The 18381-nt window shown below is 33.1% G+C and overlaps 1 pseudogene; it reads right to left on the minus strand.

The window, feature by feature from the left end:
• Nucleotides 1–11808: 11808 nt before the first annotated feature.
• Nucleotides 11809–18381, minus strand: LOC116208538 (annotated as a pseudogene).

Here is an 18381-nt window from a genome sequence, read left to right on the forward strand (position 1 = left end):
TCATGAAATAGTTCACATGTTTAAAATGAGAATCAATGGTTTTGGAAAATATGATAACATCATCGATATATACAATTATAAAATCGGAGTATACACCAAAAATGTCATTCATGATTTTCTGAAATTCAGATTGAACGTTTTTGAGCCCAAAAGGCGTTACATTTCATTCGAACTATCCGAAAGGAACTGTGAATGCAGTTTTGTATTTGTCTTTTTCGGTGATTTGAATTTGCCAAAAACCTAACTTCATGTTGAATTTTGAAAATATTTTTGAATCATGAAGCTTTTGGAGCAAATCTTTTTTGTTAGGTATTGGGTACCTAATCCACCGTAAGGCTTGGTTCAATGGTTTGTAATTGATTACTAACCTGGGGACACCTCTTTCGAGTTCAGCATTTTTGTTCACGTAGAAGGCTGAATAACTCTAGGGGGACTTGCTAGGTCTAATCAATTTTTTGTTCAAGAGTTCCTATATTTTCATTTTACAGTATTTTTCCAACTCTTGATTCATCTGAATGGGTCTGGCTTTTGTTGGGATATTTTTCTCATTGAAATCCTTTTCATAAGATAGATCAATGACATGTTACTTCCTACCCCATAAAGCATTTGGAGTTTCTCCACAAACTGACTTTTGTATTAGGCTGTTGAGATTATCGATTTTTTGTTTCAAATCTGGTTTTTGGAGCAGATTTTCAACTTTATGGTGTGAAATTTCATCTTTTACCCAATCAATTTGCCTTTCGGCAGCCTGTATCATGTCCAAATTTCTGGTTACAGGTTTTGTGATGAAGGGAAAAATAGTTTTGCTTCCTAAGTACACCGTTTTTATACCTGAGTTGGTGAAAAGGAAGGGTTTGATGAGCTGGATGAATGAGGTCCCTAGTATGACTTCATTTTTTAAGTCTTTTACGACTAGGAATCCAGTTTTGTATGTTGAATCTTCATTTTTTACTTCTGCTTCTGCAATTTTTATGAAATTTTTAGTTTATCATTACTTGCAGAACGTAATGATTCTTGAGTTTTTTCACAGTATTTTAAAGGAATTAATCTCTCCCTCACACAATTTGCGTCTGCACATGTATCCAACAAGGCAGTTGCTTCCATCTAGAAGTCGTGAACACTTATTGTAGGTTTTAGGAGGTATTTTTGAAATGTGAATTCTTGGCTTTTACACTCAGGTTTAGGTTCAGTATTTTCCAAGGTCTGAACCAGCTTTTCATCGTTTTTCAGAGTCTTTACTTCTTTTGTAACTCATGGAGTTTTTGGCGAAGTTCTGACTCAGTTTGTTTTTTTTCTTTTTCCCGGTTTTCATGCTCTAAGGCGCGGGTATTTCTGATCATCATGTTGTGTATCCTAAGGTTTTTGGTTTGCTCAGGTTCTATGGGCTCAACATATTTAGGAGGAGGTTTTGAGGAAACTATGGTTCTGTTAAAAGGTAGTTTCCAAGTTATGGTTTTTTCAGTGAATTTTATGGCATTTTCTTCCATGTAGACTTGGCTAAACTAGTCCCAGAAAAGGATATTTTTCTTGTTTTTCTCCATGAAATTTATCCACTGATCTTGCATTACTGTCTTAACGTATTTATTTGAAAAGACATCATGCAACCAATTCCTCCTATTTTCATTTTCTTTGGAGCAGAAATCTTTCCTAAGGCTAGCAGATGCTAATGTGAAGGATTTTTCTATCACATAAATCTCAGGGTTAGGATTGATTCTAGTGCTATCGGTTATGGATAAAAATGTTGGAGATGGGGGTGAAGACTCAGCTTCTTCTGTGTTTTGGACAGAGTATACTAGCCTAGGGATATCGGTGGCGACACTAGTTAATCCTCTAAGGTTGGCAGACCTAGGAGGAGTTTCAATAGCTGTTTGGAAAGTGTTTGCTGATGGAACAACACTGAATGATCTCCTTCTTAGTTCAGGGCTTCTAAAGGAAGATCTTATCGAAGGGTTTGAGGTTAACTGTATGTCGACTGATCTCTTATGGCAAAAGCTTATGGAAACTCTCCCATCTTGGAACTGGCTCACTCGACTAGGTTCCTCATTTTGAATTTTTTCAGTGGCAATTACGTCTTCTAAGACCCACTCATTAGGAAGAGTTACCTCATTCCACCTAATTGGTCTGGAGACTACAGTGTTTGACTTGGCAATGTCCGTTTGGAAAAGGAGGGTCTCTCCTTTGGGACTATGTTTGAAGGCTTTGGTTGCAAACGCTGAGACCATCGTTTTGTAATGGACTTTATACACAAGGGCTAAAGGGATGGAGCCTAAAGCAATATTGTAATTGTGCGTTTTGATTTGCAAAGTTAAGCCATGAGTTATGTTTTGGTCTTTGAGGGACATGGTGAAATTTAGGAAACAGTTAAGGTGGACTGGTCCGTCGCACAGATTAATCTCAACCGTCCCAAAGATGGATTCATGGTATTTCAAAAGCCTAGCATCCCTGAGTACTAAGAGTACGGAGGTATCTATGCCTTCTCTGGTTAGGGGTTTTATGCCTACTTGGCGAGCCCTTTGTGGATGAAGTTGTACTTTCCCTCATGTTTTTTCAATGACTCTTGGTTCAAGAGTTTTTATGGTTTGTGAGGAGTTTTTTAGGGGAATGTCCCTTTCCTCAGTGGTTATGGTGTAATCGGTTTTTGAAAATATTTGTTGGAATTTTGAGTTTTTATAAATCTGTTTTGAAGCGATTCTTGGGATCTCCCAATCATCGATAGATTTATCAAAACATTCCAAATTGACCTCTTCTCTGTTGAGAACAGAATCATTATCGAAAAAGTTTTCAGAAGGACATGTACTTGATGAGTTTGCTTTAAACCAATCAATATTAAAACAAGCGGTATTTACCTAAAATGGCCCATGATTTACCCGTTTTGTCAAATCTATCCTATGCTTTTTTTGGTCAAATATATCCCATGGTTTACTTTTTGCATCAAATCTTTCCCGGTGTTATCTTTTCCGTTGACATCTAAAAGTCGTGCTGACGTGGCGTCTACGTGGCAAGTGTGACCCATTATTTCTTCACGTACCACGTCAGCATGACCGTTAGATGTCAACGGAAAAGATAACGCCGGGATAGATTTGATACAAAAAAATAAACCATGGGATAAATTTGTCAAAAAAAACATATGATAGATTTGACAAAACGGACAAATTATGGGTTATTTTAAGTAAAAACCTCTTATAACAATAAATCTTCCAGTTTCACAAATATTTATCAAGATATTCAAATAACATATCAGTTCCTTACCTTTCAGTACACTAATCTATACCTAGACGAAGTTTCTAGAGATCATATACCAATAGCTAAGTGGTTCTGAGATGCTAAACTGAACTTACTCTCTCACCCCAGCTTCTCTCAAGAGCAAGATCTAAGACATACCTGAACACTGGAAGAAGCCTCACACAGTGTTTCCCTTTCAGATCTAGTACATACCTTACCCAACTGCTGTACCTGGATTTAACAATAATAGCACACAGACAAACTCAGTAAGACTCTCACAGGGATCTAAATCCTACCCTAATTGTTGTACCTAGAGCGAACGATAATGTACGAGAATAACTCTACTCCAAGTTTACGCAAATAACCTCCATCTACTAGACCGTATCCTTACACCATTACTCCTCCTGGTTATACCCAAAAACTGTCCTAACCGTCGGGACTTACAACCTGAGTTTAGTAGGCTTGGAGCACTGCACTTAAGGATTAGAATGTGTAGGGTCCATTAGAGCTGCCAGATGGACATTAGAGCCTTATGACATTACTTCTTTTACTAGCATCAGTACATTGTGGTATTTTGGATCTAGACACTAGAGAGACATACGCTAGGACTGTGCATTACTACGTTTACCAGCTTCAGTTCATTGTGTTTAGTATGCAACTAGACACTTAAGGAAAAACACAAGATGAGATACTACCAGTCATGAAGGTGGTCCTAGATGAGATAACCTATACGAGATACTGGAACTAAGAATAAGAACAGATTATACATCCTATATATTAAATATATATATATATACACTAGTGAATTTACACATGCGTTGTACCTTCTTTGATAAGGTTAAAATACATAATACTTGAACAACAAATTATATAAGAAAATTCTTTTAAAAAAAGAAATATATAATTTATAAGTAAATTAATAGTATCTCCTTTTGAATGAATTTGTCACTATTTCTAGTTAGAAATTTATTCTTACTTTAATTTATAAATAAATAAAATAAAACATAATTAATAATAACTATGAGGGTTGATGGCCTAAAAAAGCAAAAAATTTGACTTTTTTATTATTTCTAGGATTAATTTTTTTAATTAAAAAATTACAAATTACGAGTTTCTTATCATGTCTGGTGTGTCATCAATTTCCTGTCAATTTTAATGGATTTTCTCACATGGCACTAACATTATAGATATTACACATGGAAATCTACCAAATAAACCCATGGGTATTTACATATCAAATTAAAAATAAAAATTATCAATAGAAGCTAATAAAAAAATATTTCATTTAATTTTATTATTAAATAAATAAATAATATTAAATTCAATGGAAACACTTATGTGTATATATTAATGATAGTATTTAAATATGGATAACATAAAAAAAGTATAAACAAAATTAACATACTAATGACAAATCACTATATCTAAATATTTGTATCAGTTTTTGCACAATTTTGCGAAGTTATCCCCATAATTTTTTACTATATTGAAGGAAAGTAAAATTGAAGGCAACAATAAAACTATAAAACTGCTCAAATTTTAAACTCATATATTGTATCTTGCTCCTCCATCAATTCACGTGATCATCTTCCACTCACTTTTTACTTATTTTTCTTCAACACCACTCTATCTCTATCTCAACCTAAGTTATTTTTCTTTTCTTTCACTAAAAAAATTATTTTTTTAACTTTCATCACAATTTTTAAAATTTTTTAATAATAGCGCAACTATGTAGAATTACAAATGGTATATAATAATAAAAATACTGAGGCAATGTTTTAAACTATGTTTTTTGACACTATGCATAGTGTTGGTGTAGAGTTTAGTGTATGAATAATAAAAGTTTGATTAGCATGATTAAGATATTGGAAATGACTTTTAAAAAAATAAAATTAATACAATTTAAAAATAATTTATTTCAAGAAAATGTTTCCAGTTAAAATATTTTTCTAACTTGATCTTTCATTTCAATAGAATATCCTAAAGAAGAAATAGAGAAATGAATCTAAATTTCTAATAAAAGTTTACAAAATAATTAGTAGAAATATTATTTTCACGAATAGTCTTGTAGCGACAAACGCAACTCTAAAATTCAGAAAAATCCGACCCATATCGATTGAAAAATTCCGAAAATTAAAGACTTTAAGGGTCAGGTTTTAGTTTTAAAGCAAAAAATTGGAAGAAAGTTGATCGAACCCAATTTTATGTATATATAAATTTATTTTAGTAATTCATATTATATATTATAATTTATACTTAACAAATAAAATTAAAAAAAAATCTTTAGATCCTCCTAAGGTAGATGAGTAAATTTAATTTGAGTTTCAAAATAATAAGTTGCATCGATAATCGATATTAGATTTACATTGGAACTAACATATAATCTCCCTTTTTACACACGTGCTCTTGAGGAATAAGAATGAAAATATACCTTGAGCTCATGAAGGAGAACATTGACAGTATGAGAACTTTAAACTTGTGCAACAATGTTAGCTGGTAGTGGTCGCAGGCACTATAGTGACAATGAATAAAACGGTAGTCAATGTCTGTGGACTGAAGAAAACGAAGAAAATAAGAATAAGGATTGAAGAAAAAAATCTAAAATAAGAGAAAACATAATAATAATAATAATAATAATAATAATAATAATAATATTATTATTATTATTATTATTATTATTATTATATGGTATTTGTTTTCTTTGAAACTCTTCTTATCTTTTTTTCTTTTTTGTTATCCCAAATGCACACTTTTACATCCATAGAATCCCATAAAAAAATTTGATTGGAACTTTGAAAATAAATTACTGATGACATAATGTGTTAAATAATTTCTTAAATAAATTAATATTTGAAAAGTTAGTCAAAAATATAAATTTTTTAATCACAGGATATCTGATTACCAATAACTTATCAGAAAATATCCATCAATAAAATAATTTTTTAAAAATTCTTAATATAAATTTTGAAAATTCATTGATACAAATGTAAATGGGAAATAGGAAAGAGATTGTGAATGTTGAATGGAGAAGTTATTTCATATTTAATACGTTTATCAAAGTGAATAATTATGGAAAAGAGCATGATACGTAATTTTTATAGTGAAATTGTATGAAGGGATGTCTTGAAATTGAAAGGTCATGAGAAAGAATAAATATAAGTTGGTTTTTAAAACTTGAAGAAAAATAAAAGGATTATAGTCGAAAAAAGAGAATATGGGAATAATACAGTATCTATGATAATAACCCAAATATAACTATAAATATGTTATTTAGAATACAGTATAACAATATGTAGGTAAAGATATATATTATTTGCGGAAATAAGAATCTATTGGTTTGTCATTTGTGAAACTCATTGTTTATATAATTGTTCATATATACATATATATGTTACATATATGGGAACATATAAAGTTCTGAACTAGAGTTCTGATTACGACTCAATTGTGCTATTCCTTTCAGGTACAATAATTATATATTATCACAAAAAAAATATAGTTGTAAAGCTTTTATTCTTCTGCTCTCATATCTTTCTTTTCTTAGTTGAACTTTGATTTGGTGAATCAATTATTTTCTAATGCAAATTTGAAGTTGATTTCTTCGATATTGATTGTTATTGATAGGATCTTTGTTCCAGTTCTATGACAAGTGTTGCTTCAGTAATTGTAAAACTTTTCTAATTTCTATTTTAATGCAAATTTAAAATTAATTTTTCAATATTGATTGTTCCAACATCATACTTAATCCAGATCCGCTACAAGTGCTGCTTCAGTAATTGTAAATCCTTTATGATTTGTATTTTTTAATGCAAATTTGAAATTGATTTCTTTGACATGGTTTACTTTGATAGGATGTTTATTCTAGCTCTATTGTAGGTGTCGATTCAATAATTGTAAGCCTTTTATGATTTCTATATCTTCAATATTCTTTGTTATTCTTATTACATAATTCATGAACTTTGAGTTGAGTAGTTTATTTTGTTATTTATTCTTATTTCTAGATTGAACTATGATTTTGAAGGCGACTTTTAATACAAATTTGAAATTTATTGTTTTATATTGGTTGTTTTGATGGGATCACATCCCAATTCTGCTATGGGTATCATTTCATAAATTGTAAGACTTTCTGAAATAATATTTTATATTAGTATTTTATGATTCAATGGTGCTTTCTTCAATAAACTTTGAGTTCAGGAGTTTTATTGATTTGAGTACTCATTAGAATGACATTGTTAATGTTGATTTTTGGTTCAGTAATCAATTCCATTTGCGAGTACATATTAGTTTCCCCACCCATTATGTCATACATGGAGTACGGTATTTCTATCTTATGAGAGTTTTCTTTTAACTTTTTAATTATTTTACTTATATTAGATAATTTGTAAAATATTGAGAAATATTTCATATGTTTCTAATTTAGATATTAAATGAAACTGAAAAGATGATACTCAATTAGCATTTGTTATTTTAGATTCATTTTTTCTATAACTAATTGTAACTCAATTAACTATAAATATAAATTAAGATCAAATTTCATAATATTTAATGATACCGGTAAGTTTTTATGTTTAAATATATTTATTTTCAAATTCCTTAATATTCATTCATGCAACGCACAGGTCATCATCTAATTTCTGACATATATAATAGAAGAATATAAAGATGACATGTCCTACAATCTTGCATTATAGGAATATATAACATATTTATTATGAAATATGTATTTTACTTTTTATATGGCAGCTATATATAGTATATATAGTTTTTTGATGTAATATAGGAACATGTATATTTATAGTTGAAGGCATATATTGCACAAACAAAGTTACTTTTTATATTGAGGAGCTATATATATATATATAGATATAGACATTGCTTACATGGAACCTTCACCATTATATTTCCGTTTGCAAAGATGTGTTGGTGTCTTTGCAGATTTTATGCGTATATTGTGTTGCTTGCTCATCCAACAAACACCGATCTAGGTTAATTTGATCGTTTCAGTTACTTTATTAGAATATTTTGCTTGAAGAGATTATTATTTTCTTTTGGTTGATATATTTGCTCCCATATTTAATGATGAGAATCTTTTATTTTCTTTTAATTGATATATTTACTCAGATTAATCAATTCAATTATATTCTTTTCACATATGTCTCATATATCTATTTTGTTTAATGAGATTATAATTCATTTATATATTTATTATATATTTATGTTGCTTGTATAAGGCCGAGCACCAAATAAATAGGGATGCTATGCACTTTATGATCAGCATAGTCAAATAAATAGATATTAGTTTTAGTCCATAAAATGACTAAAGATTTCGTGGTTTCATAATAATATAATAAATAAATAAATAAATAATGGTGTATAAAGATGTATGCGCCGTTTATATTTATTTCCGTATGTTAATCAGTTATCAAAGTTATGCTAGATAATCTTGCACAAACAAATTTTTATGGACAGTCTCTCTCCTTTTTCACTGTGTACCCTAATTTTCGGAAATCCAACTAGCGCCTACTGATTCAGTTCAGGTTGAATCGGCCCACTAAAATGTAAAATTCTCAATTAATAATTTCTTCATTTACAAGACTCAAACCTAAGATCTTGGTTAAGGGGAATTAGCATCAAATCTTTTGAATCAACCTTTATTCATACGATCCTATTTTGTTTGTAATTTGTTCAACAATAAATTAGTTATGCTATATTTCCCTTTCAATTTAGAAGATTCATAGATTTCCTTTATAATCGGAAAAGAAAAGTTCAGATATCAAAAAATCACTTTGGACTAGTATCTATATATACATTACTATTTGAAAAGACTTTTTAATTTGAAATTTTAGTTCTGAGGGAGTTGCTGAATTTATAATTCATTAATGTGAAAATATGTGTTTTTGCCACTTGAGAAAATTCTACAGTACAATTGTTTGAAATGAATGTAAGATCTTCGCCAAGAAAAAAAGGGAAAAAAAATTAAATGTATGATCCTTCTTTCTTATTCAATTATTGAGATTTAATCTTGAAATTTTAGCGGTAAAAATTTTAGAAAATTTTATGGCTTACTTATGTATTATAATTTTAAGATTTCAATGAAGAAAATTCAAAAGCATAATAAGTTGATGGTCGGGGCTATTTCTTTTCGGTTATAAATGAGACTCGTGAGCCTCGTACAATGAAATTAAAATTCTAGTAGTTAAAAAAGGGGTACGGGTAGTCTCATTAAGTATTGAATCTGAAAGCTTGTAGTTACCAGACAAGAGCGTGCACTATATATATATATATATATATATCACTAATTATGCAGTAGAATGTATATAATTTACATATAGCCCAACAGAATATATATTATATAAATTAGCTACTATTTAGGAAATTTTTTATATTGTAGCAATCGAATTGTTGTTCATATATATTGCGGTAAAATATAGAGTTGGAAATCAATATTAACGAAGGTTTATAATATTTATAGAGTTTCCCTTTGCATTATGGGCTAATATATTCTTATAATAATAGCCACAATCAAATATCTGTTTATATAATATTGTTTGTTTATATTGTCATTTATATTGTGTCGTTTATATATATATATATAGATGTATATACCTACCGCATGACTTGATCAAAGGGATGCAAGCAAAGGGATATTTTTCTTTTTGTGAAAGGCGAGGCCCTAGATTGTCAACCATATCAGGTTTTATTATACTTTGAATAGCCACGTCATCGAATTACAGCCCCTCTCGCGGAAGTTACCACCTTTCTTATTAAGAGAAAGGAATATCTCGTTACTACTTATGCGGAAAGCAATGAAAGTATTTTTTTTAACTATAGAAATTGAACAAAAAAATGACAACCAAAATATATTAATAATATAGTATACATAATTGGCCAAAATACCACCGTTGTATATATTTGATTTGATATATATGAAATATATAATAGAATCTAAAGATGACACAAAATATTGTATTATAGGAATACATGTATATTTTGATAGATCAAATATGTATTGTAATTTTTATTTGACAACTTTATATATATATATATATATATATAGTTGTTTGATATATTATAGGAATGTGTATATATATAGTCGAAGATATATGTTGCACATACAGAGTTAACAATATATGTTGGAATTTTTATTTAGCAACTACAAAATATATATATATATAGATATAGTTGTTTGATATATTATAGGGACGTGTATATATAGTCGAAGACATATATTGCACTTACAAAGTTAACATTATCAACATTATATATTGGAGTTACATAAACGGAAACCATTTATACAGAACCTTTACCATTATATTTCCTTTTGTAAAGACATGTTGATATTTTTGCGGACTTTATATGTATATTGTGTTGCATACGCATCCACTACTAACACCAATCTATGTCAATTTGATCATTTCGAAAAGGCTTCATCAAGTTTCCTCTTCACTTTCTTTATTATGATTTTTTTTAGAGATTATTATTTTCTTTTGGTTGATATATTTGCTCACATATTTTCATTAAATTCATCTTTTCACACATTTATATGAGAATTTTTTTATTTTATTTTGATTGATATATTTGCTCATATATTTTAATTCAATTCTATTCTTTTCACATATGTCTCATAACTCAATTTTCTTTAATGAGTTTTTATTCGTGTAAATATTTATAAAATTTTTCTCTACAAAAATTATTAAGAGATTATTTGTAGGTTCCACGTGCAATGCACTGATATTCAACTAGCATTTTATTGTTATGACAAAAATAAGTTTTCTCTTTTTCTCAATTTATAGAAAAAAAAAGAATCGAACCCACGCTATGGACGGTGTTTATATATTTTTTTTCTCACAGAAAGCTATTTTAAACATATCGATATGGACATTTTTTATGGTTTAAAAGTGTGAGTAGTCGTTATTTGATACGTGAAAACATATCTTTTCAATGGAACAATTAAATTAATTAAAAAATACGAATAAAAAATCGTGTGAAAGGAGAGGAGGATTGAGATGATGGCGTAGGAAAGAGGAGAGAGAAAAAACTGTGAGTAGTTGTGAGTTGATAGTTAATTAAAGTTAATATATATATATATAGATATATATTTTATAAGTTAGTTAGATCATATCCTAATAAGTTGACCACCAGAAATATAGCCTAAATAAAATTATTGTACTATTTGTAGAGATTTGATATTTATGAAGAAGTGATATTGATTCTTACTCGATGCTGCACAAATATTACGGTGGTATTTAATTTCGATCACATTAGGCCGATTTTTATTGAAAATGAGATCAAATCGTCAACCAAAATTCCGTCTAAATAATGAATGTGGCGATTATACAACCATATGACACAATTCGATAAAAAAAAATACGTAAGTTACGATTTTTCATTTCGTATGTGTTGTATCAACTTGGCTAGAAATGGGCTATGGCGATGATCCAAGCATTCGACATGATCGACGATTGGGTCTTGCTCAAGCCCAAAAGTTCTTGATCCTAAACACGTTCGGACATATGACCGATTTAAACATGACACTCTATGAAATACTGACCATACCAAAGAGTAACGAGAGGAATATAAAACTAATTACATGACATTTAAATATTACATCCCATGCAAATCCATCGCTTTCCTCATCGACTGATTCTGAAATTCAATAATTGTAAATTTTCCCTCAATACTTTCAACAGAATGACAATAAGGTACAGCATTATATCTCTAAGGAGGCACTAACTTAAACTCCCTTCGGCACGATGGGAAACATAAAATGGAAAATTTAACTACCAATTGTATTTTGGTTTAGCTACACCTCCATTGATTCGACCCGCGATACATACAAAATCCATTATCAGCTATCCAATATGAATATGATCTGATCAAAACCTGGAGCAAAGAAAGCCTGTTGTAAAACTTTATCATAGGAACGTGCAGGTCCTTTTCTTGGGTTTCCTCTTCTTCGGTTTGGGGGGCCTCAGAGCAACCTTTATTGCTGCGTCAAACACGGCCTTCACGTTCTGTTGAACAGAAACAAGACATTTTCTGCTCATTGAATCGATCACATTTCATAAACATTTTCATGGAAATACCGTGTGCGTGTTCGGAAATGTTAAATTAACACTATATAGAAGATGTCAATCTAAGAAGTAAGCCGGGATAGGGACCTGTTGAGTCTTAGAGCTGCATTCTATATAAGTGACAGCACCAATCATCTTCTTCAGCTCCTCACCCTGCAGAATAGATTCTCCTTCAGAATTAAACAAGATGAAGGAAACTAAATAAGGATCTAGATTCTCTAAAAAGAGGCACTTGCCTGAGAAGTTGTTATCGGGTTTATTCCAGGATGATCTACCAGAACTGCTTATCTTCCCTCAGATCTGAGAATTTGACGACTACCTTATGAAATTGAGTTACTGTGAATTAATTAAAATGGGGTAAAATACACTCTCATCGCTTAAGATTTTACTCGATGACACTCAACCCTATTCTTGAAAAAAGTTGACACTCCACCCTAATGACCATCTTGACTCAATAAGAAACTCGTTTCTGGTCTCAACTTTTGAATACTTTTCAATTTCATCCTAATTTTTGTTGTTTGATCTTATTCTTGATATTACATGGTTTATCCACCTTAATTTATTGTTTAAATTACAATTTGATCCATCGATTTTTACAATATTTTTAACAATAATATCATTTTCGAAAATTTTAAAAAGTAACCCCAACAATAATTGATACTTTCTATGATATCTTAAACTGCTACTTTTGATATCTGGATCTGGAGAGATGCCTATAACCATGCAATATTTTTGTGAGTGGAATACTTTTTGTAATAAAAGCTACAATAGATGTAAAGAGTGTTCAAAGTCGACGATAAAACTATTCATAGAGACCCTTAATGGTCTAGATGGGAGGGTATTCAACCGGTGAATATTGCACCCCTTCGCACTCCCCTTCTAAGTGATCATTGCCATCTATCCATCCTCTCCTTTGCTCCTTGTTGTCATTCATTTTTTTTATTTATTAATTTTAAATATTATATTATTATTCTGAAAAAAATTCCATATTGGCAAATTATATAGAAAATTGTGGTTCCAAGAAGCTCCCATCACCTCATGAAAGTTGTATGCAATACTTTGGAAATAGTAACCCCGAAAGGGTTTAATATTTTAGAGACCATACTTTTGGATATCGATGTTAATGGAGTGGCCTCCCAAAACTATAACCCAAATAATTAAAGCGCTTAATGGTTATCATAGACCTCATTAAAATATGTGAAGTTGTTTTCTTATTTTAAATTTTCTTTAATTTTAAATTTATTTTTCATTTGGAAATAATTTTCATGCCAAAAGATTTAATGAAAAATCAAATAGGATAATCAAAGTACATGACATATTGAAGAGAATATTGAGCAAAAGAATGAAATAGGATAAAATTGAATAAAAAGATTAAAGAATGGGGACGAAAAGAAATTTTTTACATTAATTCAATATAGCCAATGGGGTGGAGAGTCAATTTCATGACAAGAATGAAGTGGAGTGTCATCCTTTTGTCGAAAATTGGGTAGAGTGTCATTTAGCAGTGGAAGGGAATGTAGTTTACCCATTAAAATAAGTATACTATTATGAACAAGAACTTTTTACCGAGTTTTGTTCCTACGAGCACGATTGGAACGTTAGGAGCATAGTGTCTCAGCTCAGGAATCCACTGCAAAGATAGTAGTTTCATCAAGCAATCAGTAATGATTCTCCAGAAGTTATCAAGATGCTCTCTTTCGACAAGCTTGTTGAGCGACTCGAGTAATTACATTGATCTATTCCTCTGTTTATGGGCAGACTAAAATCGAGAAACATTATCTGTACCCTAAATTTTGACGTCAAATCATACTCTCAAGCCATCAAATATTAAGCGACGAGCTAGATATTCATATCTTTTTCATAGCGTACCGTAACGACATCACTAACCACTGAAAAAGTCGAACCTTTTTAGAGATGTTCTCGTAGCTCGCTTTGCTGATAAGAGAAAAGGCCAACAGGAACACGTCAGCTCCCCAGTAACTCAGGGGCCTCAACCTGTTGTAGTCCCCGTCCTGCAAAATTCGAAAACATGACAATCACATTAATGTCTATGGTTCCGACTAAACTCAAAGCTTCAATGTCGTTAGTTACTGTCCGCCAACAACCATATTCAGGTTCATCAATATTATAAATTAAGTTATACTTGTGTACTTATTTGCAACTAAGTCGTTCTTTCTTAACCACAATTGCCAGATGCATCTGTTAAATTGTTAATATATTACGCCGGTTGGCTTCATGAAACAAGCTTACTATCACTCGGAAAAGCTTCCAAAAGTTTTCCATGTGGTATCAGAAACTGGGTTCAAGCTTCTACAATAGACGTCTTATTCAGTGCCTACACGAATGTCGAATAATAGATGTAGGACCATGTACTTATCCGATAGATCTACAGATTCAGATCAAAGAACAGCAATCCTGTGAATCTATCCTGAAGTTTCGATGCAATTTTGCATCTTTCTCATTCTCTGGTTCAGAATATACCTGCAGTATCCCATAACCCGAGATTCACAGTGCTTCCATCCACCACCACGTTAGCGCTGAAGTTGTCAAACACCGTCGGAACATAATCCTTAAACGAAATAATGAAGAACTAGTAAAGACAACAAAAGAGACAAAGGAAAATCAGAGCAGTCAATCGCACCGAGCCATTCATACCGTGGGAAAGGTATTGCTCGTATAGGAAATGAGCATGCAGGTCTTTCCAACCGCTCCGTCTCCGACTGTCACACATTTGATGAACCTTGCAGTACTCATTCTATTCCCTTCTGTCTTGCTCTTCTTCTTCCTTTTAGACGGTTCTGCTTCTAATCTTCAATATACTCTGTTTTTAACATAATATATATACTCACTCACACATATATATTATTTACAAATATATATGATCAACATATTAATCACTTTGTTGGGGATGGAGTATGAGAAGGGACTGAACAGCAGCCTATAGCAAGCCTACTCACCAACCATTTGTTACAACTGATCTAATTTTATATGATTATTTTTGGGGGATTTTTTTGAGGTTTTCCTTTATCTTTCCCATTTTTTCTAACTTCAAGTGCAAGCAGATGGCCATGGAACAGTTGGGGTTGGGTGCTGCTGTTGGTGAAGGATCAATCATGAAAGCTAAAGCAATAAGAAAGACAAGATGAAGATTTTTTGCTTAATGAGCTAATAACTAATGATGGCACCATCGCAGATCTAAACAGATTATCAATCATTTCATCAACCCAATAGTGCGGTTGATGGGTGCCCCAGAAACATATACCGACAACCTTGTGTGGCCGCTCCATGGTTACAGAAGCAGATAGATGCATGGCTAGGCTTAACCTGCTCATCATACATTTTCAGCCTTGCTTTGCCCGACTGGCTAACTTGCTGGACCATCGCACTTGACACGAGCCTTTTGGAAAAGGTTAATGACATATAGGTTGTTGAATCTTGATGATCTAAGGATGATGAAACTCTTACGGTTGCCTTGGGCCCACTTGGACCTGGCCAGGTCCAATGTCCTGAGAGAAGATGTCATGCTTCCTCGATGAGGACTAGAATTCTAATTTCACCCCACAGAGGATGTTTGTTTAACTGCTTTGCCTACTTATCTCTCTAGACAGTTGATCTCATCACTGTCAACATGTGACATCATCATATGCCGAATCACCACCTATCGCCGATAACTTTTGACAACAATATGCTACAAAAGGTGCTGTAAGGTAAGAAATCATCCTACAACCCGTTGGAATATATAGACCAGTTTATCTCAGTAATGGACAGCAGCCTTAACCACATTTCAACTAAAAGGACCTCCAATTCACAAACACGAGCATTGAGCTGAAGGAAATCAAAACAAGACAAAGAGCCGTATGTTAAGAACAAGTCCACCAGTCATGTTCCCATGATGGCCCGGCTAACTGCTTTTTGATTGCAATCCACTGAAAACTTGTTCTGCTGAACCCTCTCAGAGGTGCTCTAGGAAACTCTTACTTGGCACCATGTTTGGGTAGCTAGTGCCGTTCTCAGGCAGAGAAACTCATCAGTCTATCCAGCTGAGCATTATCTGCGAGAAAAGAATGAAGCGGCTATCATGAAGTAGTTCATGGCAGAGAGAAATATATTGCAAGAACAATACATTCTACGCATGCTTTTTATTAACCTACGAAGGTTAATGTGCTAACTTGTGGATACGCAACTATGAACTAGCCCACCATGTCACCGTCCATGCCGTGGTGTTGGATTCACTTCCTAGAAGATTTTTAATGACACCAACCACGATTCCTAAGAGATTGATTATCTTTTGTCGGTCTGACTGGTAACGATGCTATGGACAAGGCAACACTAACCACTGATTAGAACAGTGTGAAGAAGGAGAACGTGCAGTTGTTAACAGATTCCCAGATCAATTCAAGCAATAAAGGCCATCTTCTTCAACCGAGTTGTCATTTTCTGAGGGGTGCAAACCCCTTTAAGCCAGTTCAGACTCGAGCAGTTCTCCATTGGTTCTATATATATAATTATGCCACTCAATTCCCAGACCTCAATGAGGAAGTACACAAACTAAGCTAAACAAGGCCAGTCAATTACCAGACCCAAATCAGTGAGCAAACAATAATACTAAACCAGACGCATTTTCACAGATGAAACTCAAACACATGCATATTCACCTCTCAATTTTTATTTGGCCGACTTTCCAGATGTGCCCTCGTTGTGATCATCTATTATTATCATATTAAAGCTCGAAAAGCCCGTTCCACCCAAAAAGGAAAAAATAAAAATAAAAATAAAAAAGCTTAAAAAGCCCCACCTCTTAGCATCGTTCTTGAGAATTTATCCCAAAAGTAGGACTCTTCACCAGCAAACGGGGGATAGCACACCCTATATTTTAACAAAGCATAACCGACCTGGCGAAACAATTCTTTCTACTCTAAACTCATACATGTGTAAAGATAAAATTATGTTGCTGCCTCTATATACACCTAAACAATCTTGACAATGCTCCATATGAATCATTTGACATTTTACAGCAGCTGCAGAACAGCATCGCCAATCATCTCATGATCAATCTTTCGACGTTTCAGCTGTTAGATGTTATTATAAAATTCCCAAACATCTCATCATCTTATAGAAAACAGCAATCACGCATAAGCCAGTTTCCTTTAGCACTTTTCCATAAAACAACATGCCAACAGCATGGACACCTCCAATCCCAGCAATGACAGCATTGTTAACGAAATCGCTTAGTCTCAAATTTAAAAGCACTAGATACCACAAGAATTGCAGTTTCCTATGTACAGATAGCAATTTATACATTCTAATTACTCCATTAAGTCACTGTAAGACAATTCGAGCTCTACAAAGTCCACCGAGATTCAATCCAAAAATCATAAAGGCCCCTCCTTTTCGAGAAACAAAACCGATGCACGACTTCGAAACATCGAACTATCTAACAGACCCAACATCAAAATCAAGCAGCCGAACAGATGTCTTACCTACAGAAGAAATGCGACCCGACCTGGATCGTGTCTCTGAGCTGCCTCGAGTTCATTCTTTCTCGGGCGGCGGAGGGGACTGAGCTGCGGGCGCAGGGGGATTGTCCTGGAGCGACGGCAGGGGATTTCCGCCCTTGATGATCCAACCGAGGGCGAAGAAGGAGATACCGGCGAGGATGGCGGTGCCCCAGGCTTGAGAGGACCATCGGCTGTACTGACGAATCGCGAACTTCCACTGCTCCCGGAGCGTCACCGGGTCCGGAATCCCAGTTTCCGGAGGGTTCGGGTAACTGAACTTGTGGCCCGAGAAGTCGGCGCCCGACTGGCACTTGCCGTTCGAAGGGATATCCAGAGGCAGTTTAGAGGACGGAGGAGGAGGAGGAGGAGGAGGAGGAGGAGAAGGGTGGGGCTCCGACGAGGCGCCGGCTGGAGGCTTTTGGCGGTCAGCCATGGCTGTGGGGGTCGGACTGTTTGGGGGTTTTGTCTGTTGGATCGCTGGATATCAACCAAGATTCGATTTTCTCTCAAGTTGATTGATGATTTATCAAATACCAAGGTCGTGAATAGATTAGACACGAGTGCGTAGGGATGAAGACAAGCTTATT

This window comes from Punica granatum, chromosome 5, assembly GCF_007655135.1.
Source record: "Punica granatum isolate Tunisia-2019 chromosome 5, ASM765513v2, whole genome shotgun sequence".
Classification (NCBI taxonomy): domain Eukaryota; kingdom Viridiplantae; phylum Streptophyta; class Magnoliopsida; order Myrtales; family Lythraceae; genus Punica; species Punica granatum.